Here is a 19,522-nt window from a genome sequence, read left to right as displayed (position 1 = left end):
TTGTCCTTGATAGAGCGTCCGCCGTCACGTTGCGGAATCCTTGTAGGTGAACTGCAGACAGGTGCCACTTCTTTCTGTCTGCCAGGCGGAAGATGGGTAATAGCACCTGATTTATGTGGGACGATCTAGAGCCCTGACGATTGAGATATCTGACTACTACCGAGCTGTCCAGAGTTAGACGGATGTGTATCGAGGGACGTGGGGATAATTTCTTCAGGGTGAGAAGAACCGCCATGGCCTCCAAGATGTTGATGTGAAACGTCTTGAATAGGGGAGACCATGTTCCTTGAACTTGCCGTTGATGGGAGTGACCCCCCCAACCCTCCAGAGAAGCGTCCATATGGATGTTGAGCGATGGAGGCGGAGGTTGGAGAGGGATGGATCTTTTCAAGGTCCTTGCTTCTGACCACGGGCTTAGAAGGGATCGAAGCCTGTTCGGTAGGAGTCTCTTGAGATCTCTTCAAGCGACGGATGCGTTTCCTTTCCAGACTCATGAGGCATCCTTTAGCTGTGCTCGTAGCACTGGGTTTGTCACTAAGGCGAACTGTAGGGAGCCGAGAACTTGCGACTGCTGTCGTCTTGAGATCTGTTTGGATTTGAGAAGTCTTCTGACAGACCCTGCTATTTCTTTCTTTTTCTTCAGTGGGATAGAAAGGCGGTGTGACTGAAGATTCCAATGGATTCCTAACCATTGGAACTTCTGAGCTAGAGCGAGGCGAGACTTCTTGGTGTTTATTTTGAAACCCAGATGTTCCAGGAACTGGGTCACTTTGCTGCAAGCTCTCAAACATTCTTCTGGCGATGTCGACCAGACGAGCCAGTCGTCGAGGTAGGCCATCACTTGGACACCCTGAAGGCGTAGCTGGTGTACGATTGTGTCTGCTAGCTTGGTGAAGATTCTCAGAGCCACGTTGAGCCCGAAGGGCATAGCTATGAAGGCGTAGCTTCTTCGTTGGAGCCAGAATCCTAGGTAGGAGGAAGCGTGGTGGTTCATTGGGATGTGTCAGTAGGCATCCGCCAGCTCTATTGAGACAGTGTAGGCCTTGTGAGGCAGTAGGGCTCTTATTTGTTGAAGAGTCAGCATCTTGAATTTGTTGTTCGCAATGAACTTGTTGAGAGGGGACAAGTCGAGAATGACTCTGAGTTTGTCTGAGTCTTTCTTGGGAACACAAAACAGTCTTCTCTGGAACCTGGTGGACTTTACCCTCTTGATCACCTTCTTGTTCAAGAGTTCTAGGACATATTCTTCCAAGAGGGGAGCTGATGGCTGGAAGAATTGGTGGAAGGTTAGAAGTGGTTGTGTCCAGCTCCAACCCAGTCCCTTCTTGATGATGCTGTGTGCCCAAGGATCGAAGGTCCAGCGATCCTGAAAGTGGAGAAGTCTTCCTCCCACTGGAAGCACTTCATTACTTCTGGTGTCCCGAGGGTTTGCCACCTCGGCCGCTAGCTCTCCTTCCTCCTCTGCCCCTGGAGGGACGGCGAGAGGAGTCTCTGCTGGAGCCTCTACCTCAGGAACGAAAGGTAGTGGACTGTCGTTCGTAGGCAGGGGTGAAGACCGGTGATTACGACACCATCGGTTGGGGGACCAACTGAAAGGTCTGTTGCGGCTGAGCGACCACTTGGGTAGTAGCGGGAGCCGGAAACTGGCGTTTTTGTTGACGCTGCTGGGGTCTAGGTTTGGAGGATTTCTTCTTAGGCTGAGAGCCTTCTTCCTGAGAGGATTCCCTCATTGCGGGACATGCCCCACTTATTGAGAAGGTTCCGGTTCTCAGAATCGGCTTTGTCCACGATCTCTTTCACCAGAGCAGATGGGAAGAGATGCTTGCCCCAGATGTTGGAGGAGATTAGCTTCCGGGATTCGTGTTTTACTGTCGCGTTGGCAAACACGAATTCTCTGCAGGCTCTCCGGGCCCTGATGAAGCTGTACAAGTCCTTCATCACAGTCACTAGGTGGGTCTTCGCAAGAACCATATACAGATCTGGGAGTCTAACATCCCAGGCCATGACCTCAAGCAGAATTTGATGAGACAGGGAGGCAACTAGTCTCTCCTTGGTCTCCTGCTCCCGACGGAGAAGGTGGTCGTTTCAGCTTCGTAAGATCTTCGTTGAACTGACGTCCAGCCACGTCAGGGTCCAGTTTCCTGACCGTGAAAGTAAACAGGATGTCTTTCCAGAATCTGTCGTCGGGGGGAAGGGCGAGGGAGAGAAGCCTACACTCCTCCAGGGTAGGGCAGGGCTTTCCTTCCTCCACCGCCTTCATGACTGCATGGAAGGCCTTTTTTACGAAGGGAAAGGTCGCAGAAGAGGGAGCAAGAAAGGACGGGTGCTTCTTACTTAATGCCGGCATTTTAGAGTTGGTAAAACCGCGACTCTTAAGGCATCAAACACGATTACCTCTTTGGGTTCAGTCTCCTACTTGGAGGCCGGTTCGGACCTGAGTCGGACGTAACAGTCAGGGTAAGCCTCAAAGTTAGGGAAGAATTCCACTTCTTCCAAAAGGATGGACCCTAACTTGTCGTTGATAAAGATTTTTCCCGTCGTAATTGGCATATGCTCGGTGTATCTCCAGGGGTTAGACTCCGAGCAGGAGGGAAGGTCCTTAACCGAGATCTTCTTCGGTTGCTTCCATCCCATCATACGACTTGTGAGCTCCGCTGAATGCTTATTGAGCTTCTCGTCCATCAGTGCCACCAATACCCGGATGGCATCTTCGGTGGTGGGTAACAGGGGCTGCGAGGTGGCGAAGGTGGAGGGGACTGGCTTCTCGACCACTACAGGGGCTGCCGGAGGTGGTGGGGTGACATCGCCCTCCGAATCAGGGTACTCCACCTGATCCTCTTCTTCCTCCGGATCCTCAACCATGAGGGTCCTCTCGGTGTTGTCGGACACGTCCGACATCTTCTCCACCTCGTCATGACTACACTTGCTAAGCGTGGTCTCGATGTTGGGCTCAACAGTCAGTTGATCTAAGGGGATCTGATCCTGGGGAACCACAGAATCTGCTGACGCTTTAAGGAAAAGCATGGCCCTCATCTTCTCATTGGGGAGATACGGCCCGGTGGCGTTCTTCTGGAAACCGCGCACCCACTTGCGCAGTTTCTCTCGAGCATTGTCCCTGGCCTCCTCGGACGGAGGGTTGTCGAACGCCTCATCAAGGAGGCCTTTGGAGATTGAGCAGGACTGTGGATCCCAATATTATGCCTTATGCCCGTAGAAGTCCGGGCGGCGAACTCCGCAGAAGGAGCTCTCACACTTCAGGTACTCCTCCTGTAAAAGAAAGAGAACAACAGTACATGGAAAACAGAGTTATGGCTTACATTACTATTAAAATTAAGATTCACTAATCTGTAGCATTGTGTTTTATGTGAGCTCAGGATAGGTGAGCTAGAAGGGAAGTAGGAAGACACATACTTGTGAGTCCCGTCCAGCCAGTTACCGTGACCTTTTCTGCCGACAATTCCTTAGGACCTGAGGTTCTAGGGGAGGGAATGGTATCCCTATGGGGGAGCCAAACTTAGGCTCCCTTATAAAGGAATTGTCTACAGAGTGGAGAGGGTCTGAAATCGTTCAGAACCTAGAGAAAAGAGGGGGAAAATAGGGTAAAACCCCCTTATATTTGGGTAGGTCCTGGCAAGAGACTGCACCGAGAAGCACAGAGTATGCTGGAAACATTGTACTGTACAACCGTACACCCCAGCCACTGTCTTTAAGGTATGAAATACCAAAGAAGGTCAGTCTGGCTATACGGCTGTATAGGTCGACTGCCGGCACGGGGCTGGCAGGCGGGGGGGAGGGGTGCTTGTCCATGGAAGCCACAGGAGCGTCGCCGGCAAGCCGGCGGAAAGCCGGAGGCCAGTCCGGCGGGGTGAATCCATCTAAGGCTACACACTGAGCAGCAGAGAGGTAGGAGACACCTATGAGGGCGACCGCCAGTACGGCGGCAGGTCGCCGGCAGGGCGGTGGCCTCCGGCAGCCGGCAGGCTGTCAGCGTTGGTGAACCTAGCTGGGTACATAAGATGGAAGGTTGTCTGAGATGTCGGCGGCAGCGGCGGCAAGGGGCGGCGGCCCCCGGCAACCGGCAGGTTGTCGCCTTATGTAATCCTCAGATAGGAACATCCTATGAAGTAGGAAGGTCACCTGGGGTGCCGCCGGCTAGCGCCGGCAGGCTGAGGCGGCAGTGGACCGGCATCATGATAGAAGAGAGAAAGATAAGGAGGGAGTGGGGGAAAGGTAATGTCCGATACCCGACCGGCTTCCCTCCGGAAGGAGTGCTATCATGATAGGAGGGGATATGCCTATCACCCGGCGGCAGGGAGCCGGCAGATGGCTGGATGCCTATGGTAATCCAAGGGAGGATTAGAGGACACTCAAAAAAGGGGGGAGAGGGTGATCTTCCGCCGGCAGGCCGGTTACCAACACTACCCTATAGTTCGACTATGAGGGGGAAGTGTAGCAGAGCAGCCAGCCAAGCAGGAGAGCACAGCTTAACCTACAACTCTCCCCAAGGGAGGAATTGTAGGACAGCGGACAGGGGTGTGAAGGCAAGCCGACACAAAGGGATAGAGTAGGGTTAGGGGTCTGAGGGAGCAGAAGGGGTCGCAATCCTAAAGCTCCCAAGGAGTGGGGGAATCTGTTAGATGCTATACTACCCAGGTAGGAGAGAAACACTCTCCAACCCTAGGGTAGGCTAGCTCAGAGTAGGAACAGCACTGGTGTACTGTCCTAAACTATAATAAAACAGAATCCCCAAAGCCTAACCTAAACCAGGAGAGCTTCTCCTAGATTAGGGAGGGCTGGGAAGACATATCGCTAGGCCACAGGAGGAAGGGACGTGTTCCAACCAAGAGCAGTCTAGGGGGAAGGGCAGGGCCCTTCCACCTTCAGTCTCAGTCGATACCTAAAGGGAAATGTGTTCCCTAAGGGTGGACTGGGATGAACGATAGGTACTCTGGGGTTCTGTCCGAGGTCCCCCCATATACTATGGTAGGGAAGAGGGAAGAACGATCTAGCCTAACCTACCCGAAAATTATTCCGGGTAAGGGGCTAAGATATAGCAAGGCTACCCAGAGGGAGGTTACCCGAAGGTAACAGGGGAGATAAGGAAGCATACAAGGGCCCCAACGTTGGGTTAGGGAATGTGACATGGATGGACCAGGCACGGTCCCTGTATGGTCCCTAGAAGGCAAAAGATATGTGCAACACTGAATCTTGTATATGTTTAAAAATGCCCATATCTTCATTAACATTAACACTAGGAACACTTATTATATCATGCAAAAGTAAACATGAACACTAGGCTTCGGCCTAGGCTAGGCTAAAGGTCTAGTATGGGGTCGGCTAACTAACAGGGCCGAAGAATACCATCGGCATAATATAACTAATACCTAGTAATGAAGACTGAATAACTAATGATATTTAATTAGTTATGAGGCCGGGAAGGCTGTTCTGGCTAACAAAATAAAGCATGCGAGGCGAACAGCGGCGTCATAAAATGGCACCTCCGGGCAAGGCACAGCTCCGCCACAAAACAAAAGATTTTAGGGTAAAAAATCGTTACTTTACGGCCAGAGCTTATTTAATCAATACAAGAACCTAGTACTCAACTTTCCAGAAGAAGGCGAGGCAGAAGGTTGAGACATGGCGAAGGATGCATAAGATAAACGATGAACAAACAAACGATGCTGGAAGCTATCAGACAGGAATGAGGATGGACGTGACGTCACGCAGTATGGCGGACGGTTTGTTTACGTTGCGAGTACCGTAACAGTAACGGAAAAAGGGTAACTTTGGAACGGCTCCTCAGTTACCTTGGCACCTTTCCCCCTCGAAGCGTAAACGCTAGGTGGGGTGCAGATAGCCATGTGGCGTGTTAATGCATGCGTCCCCTGTTGATATACGATATCCTAGAGGGAAACCTTTAGGGTACTCGCACCAGAAGTTAGAATTCTGTGAAACCTTTAGTTTAATTCTCTGGGAATATTTATGGTAGTCATATATACCCAAAGAAAGCTACTGAAGGAACCTTCCATCAGGACGACATGGCTTGAGCCCAAATATATATATATATATATATATATATATATATATATATATATATATATATATATATATATATATATATATATATATATATATATATATATATATATATATATATATATATATACTCATGTGAACGAAAAGCACTTTGGACATATTACCAACTCGAACACCGTATTTATGTTGATTTAACCTTGTTGCCAGCATTTTAACACTTTGCCCAATATATTTCAAATTACAATCATTACATGGAATTTCATATATGCAGCTTACACTATTATACCGAGAGTTCTTTATCAAAATAGATTTTATAGTAGAAGAATTTCTAAAAACAACATTAAACTTAAAATCTTTTTTCTACCTAAAAATTTTAATATGTTTCAATGTTAATGTTTTTCCTAGAAATTTTTCTACTATAAAGTGTATATTGATAAAGAACTCTCCGTGTAATAGTGTAAACCCATAAAAGAAATCGGAACCTGACGCTACCCAGCTGTCTGAGGATTTACCTGGCGAGACATCAGTCTCTTACCAGCGAGTTTTACCCGATTTCCTGGCCCACCACGTGACACAATTGGTAGTAATTCATTCAAATTACCCCTAATGAGTCAATATGGATAAATATATATACACAACATCGTGTTCAAATAGAAATAAATTTCTACCTCATACTTGGGATCGAACGTTAGCCCCTTCTAATGAAAGGGCAGGTCAAAACCAACCATGCCACGAGAGGCCATAAAAGAAATCGGAACCTGACGCTACCCAGCTGTCCGAGGATTTACCTGGCGAGACATCAGTCTCTTACCAGCGAGTTTTACCCGATTTCCCGGCCCACCACGTGACACAATTGGTAGTAATTCATTCAAATTACCCCTAATGAGTCAATATGGATATATACCAACACAACATTGTGTTCAAATAGAAATAGATTTCTACCTCATGCTTGGGATCGAACGCTAGCATATATATACATACATATAAATATATATATATATATATATATATATATATATATATATATATATATATATCTATATAAATATATATGAATATATATATATGCATATATATACATATATATAAATATACATATATATATATATATATATATATATATTTATATATATATATATATATATATATATATATATATATATATATATATATATATATATATATATATATATATATATATATATATATATATATATATATATATATTTATATATATACATATATATACATATATATATATATATATATATATATATATATATATATATATATATATATATATATATATATATATATATATATATATATGTATATATATATACACATGATCACTCCCAACAGCATTGCCAGACGTATTCTTCAGGGTCTCCTCGTCCCTTGGGTAGTTGGGTGATCCCGGACTAAGTTTGCATGCGTGTGCATATCTATCTACAATTCTTGTTATTTTTGACGTGTAGCGAACACTTGTTTATAATAAACAAAACCATAACGTTCCTCCTCGATCGGTTCGTATATAAAACGATAGGAGTTTGGGCGATGAATTTATCACTATCGCGTAGTGAGAGAGAGAGAGAGAGAGAGAGAGAGAGAGAGAGAGAGAGAGAGAGAGAGAGAGAAGAGAGAGAGAGAGAGAGAGAGAGAGAGAGAGAGAGAGAGAGATTTTGTTTGCTTAACAAAGAGATGGTGGCTAAGGTGAGATTATTATTTGCTTTTCACTACGAGTCCTGGTATTGACCCACTCTAGGGTCTGACCCAGGTACTTGCTATTTCCTAATTAAACTCTTGAGAAACACAACCAGCCAGCCACTTATAATTCACATCTCTCTCTCTCTCTCTCTCTCTCTCTCTCTCTCTCTCTCTCTCTCTCTCTCTCTCTCTTTGTTCCGTATTTTCTAATTTTTATTTTATATTTTTTCTCCCCTATTTTAATTCGTTTGTTTCTATATCAGTTATCTTTACTGTCTATTTGCTTCTCTCACATCCCTATCAAACCATTCTTCCCAACTTTGTCTCCCATAATCCATCCAAGGAATATCATCTTCAGCAATTTATTCTACAGTGAACCCTCGTTCATCGCGGTAGATAGGTTCCAGACGCGGCCGCGATAGGTGAAAATCCGCGAAGTAGTGACACCATATTTACCTATTTATTCAACATGTATATTCAGAGTTTTAAAACCTTCCCTTGTACGTAGTACTGTTAACAAACTACCCTTTAATATACAGAACACTTAATGCATGTACTACAGTACCCTAAACTAAAACAGGCACAAATATTAAAGGCGATTTTATATCATGCGTTTCCTAAACACACTAAAAAGCATGATAAAAAATGGCAACCATTGTTTTGTTTACATTTATCTCTGATCATAACGAAGAAACAAACTGGAGGTAGAGCTTTGCTTATTACCCAGACATATTTCCCGTACTATTCCCTTAGAACTACATCACATCTTCCTACTTTAGATATATACATATATATATATATATATATATATATATATATATATATATATATATATATATATATATATATATATATATATATATATATATATATATATATATTCATATGTATACACATATACATACCTACATATATACATACATACATACATAAATACATGCATACATATATATATATATATATATATATATATATATATATATATATATATATATATATATATATATATATATATATATATATATATATATATATATATATATGTTACTGTATATATATGGGTTATGGAAAAATCCGCGAAGTGGTGAATCCGCGATGGTCGAACCGCGAAGTAGCGAGGGTTCACTTTTTGTCTTCAAAACCACTGCACTTTTAAGCTATAGGCATTCGTTGTTTACAAGTACTTGTAACACTAATCACAATGTTCTTCGTATCGTATTAAACTTAAACCAATAACGGATTATGGCTCAGTTAACCTAAAAACTCACCAAATCATGTCTTCAGACTATTTCTTTATTTGTATAGTCATGTAGTGAAAATTATTTTTATACAAAAGATGAGAGTACACGTTACTATTATTATTATTATTATTATTATTATTATTATTATTATTATTATTATTATCATTATTATTTTTGGGCTCAAGCCATGACGTCCTGATGGAAGGTTCCTTCAGTAGCTTCCTGGGAGTATATATGACTACAGTAGATATTCCCAGAGAATTAAACTAAAGGTTTCACAGAATTCTAACTTCTGGCGCGAGTATCCATAAGGTTTCCCTCTAGGATATCTTATAATAACAGGGGACGTATGCTTGACACCCCACATAGCTATCTGCACCTCAAATAGCGTTTACGCTTCGAAGGGGAGTGTGGCAAGTATGGGAGGAGCCGTTATCAAACTCTCCTCCTTCGTTACTGTTACGGTATTCGGCGATGTCAACATCCGGTTGCTATAGCTGGCCGCATTCTTGATTGATGTCACCGTTGTGCGCCATTTCTCCATTCCTTTGTATGTAGCGTTTCTGACTAGGTGTTTTTCCCAGTGTTCGCTAAGTATTTTTGTTATGTTGCAATCATCAGCCTCGCCTTCTTCTTGAAAGTTGAGTACCATATTCTTGTATTGTATAAATAAGCTCAAGCTGTAAAGTAACGTCTTATTATCTTAAAATACTGTGTTTTGTGGCGGAGCAGTGCCTCAACCGGAGGCGTCATCCCTGACGCTGCTTTTCGCCTCGCATGCTTTATTTAGTTAGTCTGAACAGCCTTCCCGGTCTAATAACTAATTATCTGTATTAGTTATTTAGTCTTCATTGCTAGGAATTAGTTATATTATGCCAATCGTATTCATTTTGGCGAGTGTAGGTAACTGATTCTCATGCTATCTCGCTAGCCTAGCCCCTAGGCTCGATAGCCTAGGCATTTTCGTTTACTTTCATGCATAATATAATAAGTGTTCCTAGTGCTAAATTATAAAATGAAGATATAGGCATTTATACATATTATTCAGTGATTGCACATACGTTTTTCGCCTTCTAGGAAGTATACAAAGGGTTTTGGTGATCTTGGTAGTCGACTCCCTTGGCCCTAACCTAACGCTAGGGCTCTTGTATACTTTCTTACCTCCCCAGTTACCTTATCTAATGTAATCTCCTCCCTCTGAGGTAGCCTAGGCTACATCCTAGGCCTCCTTACCTCGAATCGCATTCGGGTAAGGTTAGGCTAGGATTCTCTTTCCCTACTCCTTGCCATAGTACATGCGCTTTGAGTTTGGGACGGAATCTCAGAGTACCAATCGTTTGCCCCTAGCTCCCCATTAGGAGAATGGACTCTCCTTCTGGTCCCTGCTGGTGGGCGAAGGTGGAGGGGCTCTGCCCTTCCCCCTAGTCCACACTTGGTTGGGTTAAGAAACTTCCTCCCTGTGGCATAGCAATATGTCCTACCCCTGGCTTTCCTGGTTTGGGGGACTAGCTCCACTACCCTAGGTTAGGCAGTCCTAAGGGATTCTGCTTCTTTATACTTTAGGACAGGACATTAGTGGTGTACCTTCTCTGTGCTAACCTACCCTAGGCTGGAGAATGAATTCTTCCTTCCTAGATAGGCTAGCCCTGAACAGAATCCCCATCCCTGGGAGTGCCGGTGGGAGCTACGCCTCCGCCCTACACTCCCCCTTACCTCTACAGTGGACAGTCACTCCTTCCCCCTGCCGGCCCAGTGCCGGCGGTGATTATTGTGCAGCTATAGATAATAGCCAGTACATCTATGGTATACTATATACCCTAGCCTGAAAACTATTGCGTATAGTTGTGCAGTAAACAAATTCCAGCATACTCTGTGCATCCAGGCTCAGTCTTTTGCCTGGACCTATCCTCATTAGGGGGGATTAAACCATCCCTCCCCTTTTCTTCTACATTGAATGATTTCAGTTCCCCCTCTCACTATATCTAATTCCTTGGAGGAAGCCTAAGCTTGACTCATCCAATGTGGATGTTTCTTCCTCCTTCCAGGGCTCATGAATGGCTCCTAGAATTAGTTATGGTGTGGGGTCACGGCAATTGGCTGGGCGGGTTACACAAGTATGTGTCTTTCCTGCCTCCTTTCTAGCTTATCTATCCTAAGCTTATACAGGAAAAGGAATCTTATATTATAAGTTTAATAATTTTAATAGTAATCTAAGATTATTGTAAGTCATACTGTCATTGACTTCCAAAGACTCATTTGCCTCTTTCTTTTACAGGAGGAGTACCTACGGTATGAGAGCGCCTTCTGTAGCGTTCGTCGCCCCGATTTTTACGGCCCCATAGCGTGCCGAACCCACGCCGGCTGTTCAATCTCAAAAGGGAACCTTCGTTATTGGGACCAGCAGGTCTTTCCTGTATGCAAGAACCTGCTCGATGAGGCGTTCGACAACCCTCCGTCAGCGGAGGCCAGGGACATCGCCCGAGAGAAACTGCGCAAGTGGGTGCGTGGTTTCCAAAAGAACGCCACGGGGCCTTATCTCCCAAACGAAAGGATGAGAGCCTTGCTCTCTCCTAAGGCATCTGCGGATGCCGTCATTCCCGAGGATGAGATCCCTTGCGTCCAACTGACGGTTGAACCGGACGTTTCGAACGCTCTCCAAAACTGTCATATGCACGAAGTGGAGAAGATGTCGGATGTGTCGGATAATACCGAAAGGACCCTGTTGGCTGAGGGTCAAGAAGAGGAAGACCAAGTGGAGACTCCTGACTCCGAGGGCGAGGTTGCCCGCGCACCCTATGTTTCTTCCGTTGCGATTTCGGAACCAGTCCCCTCTACCTCTGCCACTCCAGTACCTGCAGTGGTGGGCACCCAGGATACCCTTCAAGCGTTGGTGGCACTCTTGGATGAGAAGTTCCGCCAAGGGCATGCGGACCTTAAGAGGGAGATTATGCCAATGTCAAAACAGACGCCGATGAAGATCAGCGTCAAGGATCTTCCCTCCTGCTCAGTGACAAACCCTTGGTTGCATGCAGAACACATGCCCATTACAAGTGGACGCATTGTCATCAACCCCAAGCTAGGCGCCGTCTCCCTTGAAGAGGTGGAGTTCTGGCCTAGCTTTGAAGCCTACCCGGACTGTTACGTCCGTCTCAAATCCGAACCAGTCTCCAAGGAGGAGACCGATCCTAAGGAGGTCATAGTGTTTGACCATACTAAGGCTCAAGCTCTTCTGGCCGACTGCCTCAAGAGCAGGGGCTACACCAATTCCAAGGTGCCGGCCCTAAACAAGAAACACCCGTCTTTTCTTGCTCCTCCCACCATGGTCTTTCCTTTCGCCGAAAAGGCCTTGCTGACAGTGTTGAAGGCGGTGGAGGAAGGAAAACCCTGCCATACATTGGAGGAATGTAGGCCTCTCTCCCTCGCCCTCCCTCTCGACGACAAAATCTGGAAAGATATCCGGTTAACTTTTGCAGCAGGAAAGTTGGAAGCTGATGTTGCAGGATGTCAGTTTAACGAAAACCTCCCCAAGCTCACCGAGTATCTTCTGCATCAGGAGCAGGACACAAAAGAGAGGCTGGCTGCCTCTCTGTCTCTCCAAGTACAGCTTGAGACAATGGCCGGGGACATTCGGGTCCTAGGCTTCTACGTGGCTCTTTCAAAGACCCACCTTACCACCTTGCTGAAGGATTTGTATAGCTTCATCAAGGCCCAGAGAGCCTGTAGAGAATTCGTGTTTGCGTATGACACCGTCAAACACGAACCCAGGAAACTGATTTCCTCCAACATCTGGGGCAAATATCTCTTTCTTAACGACCTCGTGAAAGAGATTGTTGACAGAGCCGCCACTGAGAACCAGAACCTTCTCAACAAGTGGGGCATGTCCCGAAAGAGGAAATCTTCTCAGGATGACTGCCCCCAACTTAAAAAGAAGTCCAACAAGCCCCGACCCAAACAGTGTCAGGGTAAACGCCAGTTTCCGGCACCCGCGACTCCCCAGCTGGTGGCTCAGCCACAGCAGACCTTTCAGTTGGTCCCTCAGCCGGTGGTGGCTCAGTCACCAGTCTTCACACCAGCCTATGAAATGCAATTTACTACCTTTTGCCCCAAAGGTAAAGGTTCCGGCAAAGACTCCTCTCGACGTCCATCCAGAGGGAGGGGAGGAAGGGGAGCAGGCGGCTGAGGTGGTAAATCCTCGGGAAACCAGAAGCAATGAAGTGCTTCCGGTGGGAGGAAGACTCCTCCACTTCCAGGATCGCTGGACCTTCGATCCTTGGGCCCACAGCATCATCAAGAAGGGACTAGGGGGGGGGGGGCTGGGTAACACCACCTCCAACCTTCTAACAATTCTTTCAACACTCCACCCCCATCCTGGAAGAATACGTCCTAGAACTCTTGAACAAGAAGGTGATCAAGAGGGTAAAGTCCACCAGGTTCCAGAGAAGACTATTCTGTATTCCCAAGAAGGACTCCGACAAACTCAGAGTCATTCTGGACTTGTCCCCTCTCAACAAGTTCATAGCGAACAACAAATTCAAGATACTGACTCTTCAACATATAAGAGCCCTACTACCTCACAAGGCTTACACGGTCTCAATAGACCTGGCGGACGCCTATTGGCACATTCCAATGAATCACCAGGCTTCCTCCTACCTAGGATTCAAGCTTCAACGAAGGCAGTACGCTTTCAGAGCCATGCCCTTCGGACTCAACGTAGCTCCAAGAATCTTCACGAAGCTCGCAGACACGATCGTCATACAGCTACGCCTTCAAGGCATCCAGGTGATGGCTTACCTAGATGACAGGCTGGTTTGGGCGGCATCCTCAGAAGAATGCTCGCATGCTTGCAGAAAGGTGACCCAGTTCCTGGAACATCTGGGTTTCAAAATCAACACCAAAAAATATCGACTGTCTCCAGCTCAGAAGTTTCAATGGCTGGGAATCCATTGGAACCTTCAGTCACACCGTCTTTCCATCCCTCTGAAGAAAAGGAAGGAAATAGCGGGATCTGTCAAGAGACTTTTAAAATCCAAACGGATTTCAAGGCGTCAACAGGAACAAGTGCCTCAGTAACAGACCCAGTGCTACGAGCACAGCTAAAAGATGCATCGGGAGTCTGGAGAAGAAACGCATTCATCGCTCGAAGAGATCTCAAGAGACCTCTACCAACCAGGCTTCACTCACTCCTAAAGCCATGGTCGGAGGCAAAGAACCTGAAAAGATCAGTTCCTCTTCAACCACCACCTCCGTCGGTCACCATCCACACGCAGGCTTCGCTAGAAGGATGTGGGGGTCACTCCCATCAGCGGCAAGTTCAAGGAATGTGGTCTCCCCTATTCAATACGTTTCACATTAATATCATAGAGGCCATGGCGGTTCTTTTCACTCTGAAGAAACTGTTCCCTCGTCCCTCGATCCACATCCGTTTAACTTGGGACAGTGCCGTTGTGGTCAGATGTCTCAACCGTCAGGGCTTAAGATCACCCTAACTCAACCAAGTGCTATTGCCCATATTGCGCCTAGCGGCCAAGAAGAGATGGCACCTTTCAGCAGTTTACATACAAGGATTCCGCAATGTGCCGGCAGACGCTCTATCGAGGACAAGCCCCATAGAGTCGGAATGGTTCCTAGATGCAAGATCATTCTCCTTAATCTCCCGTCAAGTCCCGGAACTGCAGATCGATCTCATCGCGACGAGCAACAACAATCAATTTCCTTTTTACGTGGCCCCATACGAGGACCCCAGAGCGCTAGTGGTGGACGCCATGTCCCTGAACTGGAACAGATGGTCCAAAGTTTACCTGTTCCCTCCACCCAACCTTCTCCTGAAAGTCTTCACCATGCTGAGAACCTTCAAGGGAACAGCAGCCCTAGTGGCACCCAAGTGGCCCCAGAGCAACTGGTTCCCTCTAGTCATGGAGCTACAGCCCAAGCTGATCCCTCTGCCAGACCCAGTTCTCTCCCAGCAGGTTCAGAAGTCGACTGTCTTCGCTTCATCAAGGAAAACTCAAGACCTTCATCTCATGATTTTCTCTCCCTAGCAGTGAAGAAATGGTTTGGAATTCTGAAGAAATGTTTAGACTTCCTAGAGGAATACAAAACAAAGTCTACCAGAAGGCAATATGCGTCATCTTGGAAGAAGTGGGTGTCCTTCGTCAAGGCAAAAAATCCCACAGAAATCTCTATAGATTTTTGTCTGTCCTTCATTCACCTTCATGGACAAGGCTTACCAGCCAACACGATTTCCACTTGCAAATCAGCCTTGACGAGACCATCACTTTACGCCTTCCAGATAGACCTGTCCAACGACATCTTTAACAAGCTTCCAAAGGCATGTGCTAGACTCCGTCCTGCACCTCCACCGAGACCCATCACCTGGTCTCCTGATAAGGTGCTCCATTTTGCGTCTAGTCTGGACAATGATTCTTCCCCTCTGAAAGACTTGCCTCAAAAAGTGATTTTCCTTTTTGCTCTTGCCTTGGGAGTCTGAGTCAGTGAAATAGTGGCTCTATCTAAAGAAGAGGGCCAGATACAGTTCGCCGAAACAGCGGAACTTACCCTCTCGCCAAGAACGAACTTCCCACTAAGAGGTGGGGTCCCTGGAGAATCTGCCCTCTGAAGGAAGATGTCTCTATGCCCAGTGGAGAGTCTAAAGGTCTATCTTCGAAGAACTTCAGACTTTGGTGGAGGACAGCTCTTTAAAGGAGAAACATCGGGATCATGTTTGTCACACAAAAAACTAAGGGCGAAGATCACCTACTTTATTCGCAGAGCGAATCCTGACAGTACACCCGCAGGTCATGATCCCAGGAAAGTCGCCTCTTCCCTAAACTTCTTTCAAGCAATGGATTTCGAAAGCCTTTGATCTTTCTCAGGCTGGAAATCATCAAGAGTGTTTTTCAAACACTATGCGAAGCAGATGCACGAACCGAAGCGTTACGTGGTGGCAGCGGGTAGTGTGTTAAAGCCTGCTGCCTAGTGTTGCACAGAACAGTGAGTTATTTCGGGACTCTAACTCAACGGGTGCCTGTGTTAACCCTTGTGCGAAACATAGTGATTTTAAGTGCCAGCTAGTGACACGATGGACTGTTCTACAAGGTGAAGTAACATAGACTTGAACATGTGTGCCACATGTTTATTTGGACATGAAGTGTATTTAAGACTTTAAAAGACCTTATAGTTCCTTTGGAACTTATGTGTGTAATGGCCAGTTCTTCCTCTTCAGATTCCACACCCATCTCTTCTGTAGTCTTTAGTCTATGTTTGTTATCTAAATTTTATTGAAATTTATTTACCTTATTTCATATTAACTCAAAATTTTATTGAATAAAATAGAAATTTTGCTACCATATGCGTCTTATTTCGCCCTACTATATGAAATAAATTACTGTTAGAGAGTTTTCTTACCCCTATTATTGATCATTATTATAATCTATCTTATGATATTGCTCCTATTTGATATATACTCACCTAAGAGAAGTGAAATATTTGTTCCAACACAATTACTTAACTTTCCTGATCTGTCTACGAGACCGGCAAGATCTTCGTCTACAAGTGAGTTTCTTCATCAGGTTAGCTTCAAGATGTTCCTTTCGCCCAAATAGGACTACCCTGCCAGGAGGGCAGGAAGCCATGTCATAGTATATGCTATTGGAAGTGACATGTAACGGAGATGTCACGGTCTCTAAGGTTATCAGTCCAAAGGAATATTGTTGAGAAGCCGAAGGCACTACTAAAATGGGAAAAATCCACGATACACTAATTCTCTGGTACACTTCCATCAGGACGTCATGGCTTGAGGCCAAAAACGGATTTTGAGCGAAGCGAAAAATCTATTTTTGGGTGAGATAGCCATGACGTCCTGATGGACCCGCCATGATTCTCTATTCTGGCCTGTCAGGCCCCTACCTTTCTTATTGTATCATGAAGGCTGACAGAAACGCCGGAAGGAATGAGGAAATAGCGTGCAACGGTAACGTCAATCAAGATGGCGGCCAGCTATGGCGACCGGATGTTGACATCGCCGAGTACCATAACAGTAACGAAGGAGGAGAGTTTAGTAACAGCTCCTCCTATACTTGCCACACTCCCCCTTAAAGCGTAAATGCTATGTGGGGTGCAGATAGCTATGTGGCGTGTCAAGCATACGTCCCCTGTTATTATACGATATCCTAAAGGGCAAACTTATGGGTACTCGCGCCAGAAGTTAGAATTCTGTGAAACCTTTAGTTTAATTCTCTGGGAATATCTACTGTAGACATATATACCCTCAGGAAGCTACTGAAGGAACCTTCCATCAGGACGTCATGGCTATCTCACCCAAAAATAGATTTTTTGCTTCGCTCAAAATCCGTTTAATATTATTATTATTATTATTATTATTATTATTATTATTATTATTATTACTAGCTAACCTACAACCCTAGCTGGAAAAAAAGGATACTATAAGCCCAAGGGCTCCAACTGGGAAAAATAGGCTAGTGAGGATAAGAAATAAGGAAATAAAAACCATTTGAAAAGTAATGAACAATTAAAATGAAATATTTTATGAACAGTATCAGCATTAAAATACTTTTTTTTCCATATATAAACCATAAGAAAAACGCATGTCAGCCTGCTCAACATAAAAACATTTGCTGCAAGCTTCAACGTTTGAAGTTCCACCGATTCAACTACGCAATTAGGAAGATCATTCAACAACTTAGTCACAAATGAAATAAAACTTTTGGAATACTGTGTAGTATTTAGCCTCACGACGGAGAAGAGCCAACCCTTTATCCTACTTATGTATGAATCGGTTGGCTGAGCTCTATTTTTAACATTCTGTGCCAAAGTGATAATGGATGAAAAGTCCCAGTTACATTATGAAGTAAAAAATTAAGAAGCTGGACGGCAAGATAGAAGAAAGGCAAAGAAATCATAATCACAGTAGAAGGTTAAAAGTGGGCATCTAGTAGCCAAATGGACACTACAAAGACCTCTAGTACTGCTCACCGTACATTGCATGCTTGAGCTTCAAGAGGTTGTGGAAAAAGTTATAAATCTGGAACCAACTGTCTGAATACTACTCCTATTCAAGTAATATTTTACGGTATTTGGCAAAACAGTGAACCTGATATGTTAGTAACATATTTACCTCTTTGAAATGTGTGACCTCCTCAGAGCCTCACCAACAAATCATAAAGAGTCAAGGAATGGGATTGGAGAGGAAATAAGTAAAAATCGGGCCTTGAAAGTGAGAAATTTGCAAAGTGATTCAATCCCTTATCATATAAGTATACGAGATGAAAGTGGAAAAATCAAGAAACTTCTTTTCGAGATTGAATCCGAAATGCAGTAAAGGCACCAAATCAAAATGTCGAGTTATATCTTTGGCATAAACCTCAATACACATCATTAAAATAGACGTTATGGATTATAACCAAAAATCAGTAGAGGGAGAATAGATTGAAAAAAGGATCTTAAAATACATATATTCCAATGGAAGCGTCCAAAAAGAGACCTCGTTGGAATCAATCCCTTCGAAATTCAAGTGTCTGCTTTTCTAGTTAGCACTTGCTGAATCGTGGGCTGGGGACCACCAACAAGCCTTGTCTTAGAAAAGTCAAAACTGGAGCAAGATCTGATAGATAGATTCAAGATGAAAAAGCGAATGATTTGGAAAAAAGGACTTACTGGTATGTTTAGGGAACATGCGGCTATCTTTATTTTCCATTATATTTTTTTAGCACTATATAATTAACATAAGGTATCTTTGTCAATCCAACGATACCAGATACTAAATATTGCACAGGATATAACTGGCAAAAGTATAAACCTAATATTCACGAGTTAGGTTATACTTGTATTGTGCTTAAAAGAAAGGGAAAAGAAACCCTTATCTATTTTTATCGGTGTCCAAAACATAACCTGGTTTTTGTTTATGTCACTTCCTTTGCATTAGGGAAGAACAACTTTAAGACTAATCCAGGATCTGAAAAATGTAAAAACGAGCGAGGAAAGCTAACAATGGTTGATAAGATTGTAGTATAAGAAATTCATCAATCCTTCCTTTATTGTATTCTTCTCTCACTGAACCATCATAGTCCTCTGAACTGCAACTTATCTTTTACACCATTTTATCAAAATTTGTACGATCAAAAATAATAATTACACTGATGATAACCCAACGGCATTGCCGTTATTAAAATACCTTCACAATATTATTAATCAAAATTCAAGAATAAAGCAATAATCTGATATGGAGTATTCTCACTACATAAGGTGTCTTTTAAGAGGAGAAACCGGGATATAACTTTAATGAACTTCTTCGAGAACAATACTAATTTGACATCTCAAAACTTGAGGTTTAAATAAGAGGTCACAACTTGATGACCTAGTAGTGTTTGCGAGAGTGCACGTGAGAGTAGAACATAGAAGTGGTTGTTCATCCTAAGTTTTTGCCAGAGTTTCTTTGTGTGTTGCTTTGTGAGTTCATATATGAATAGTATCCGGGGAGGGGCGGTAAGCAGGAGGAAGTAACAAAGTAACGTATGTAAAAA

The sequence above is a fragment of the Palaemon carinicauda genome, chromosome 8, assembly GCF_036898095.1.
Source record: "Palaemon carinicauda isolate YSFRI2023 chromosome 8, ASM3689809v2, whole genome shotgun sequence".
In the NCBI taxonomy this organism is placed as follows: domain Eukaryota; kingdom Metazoa; phylum Arthropoda; class Malacostraca; order Decapoda; family Palaemonidae; genus Palaemon; species Palaemon carinicauda.
This window is presented reverse-complemented; position numbering follows the sequence as displayed.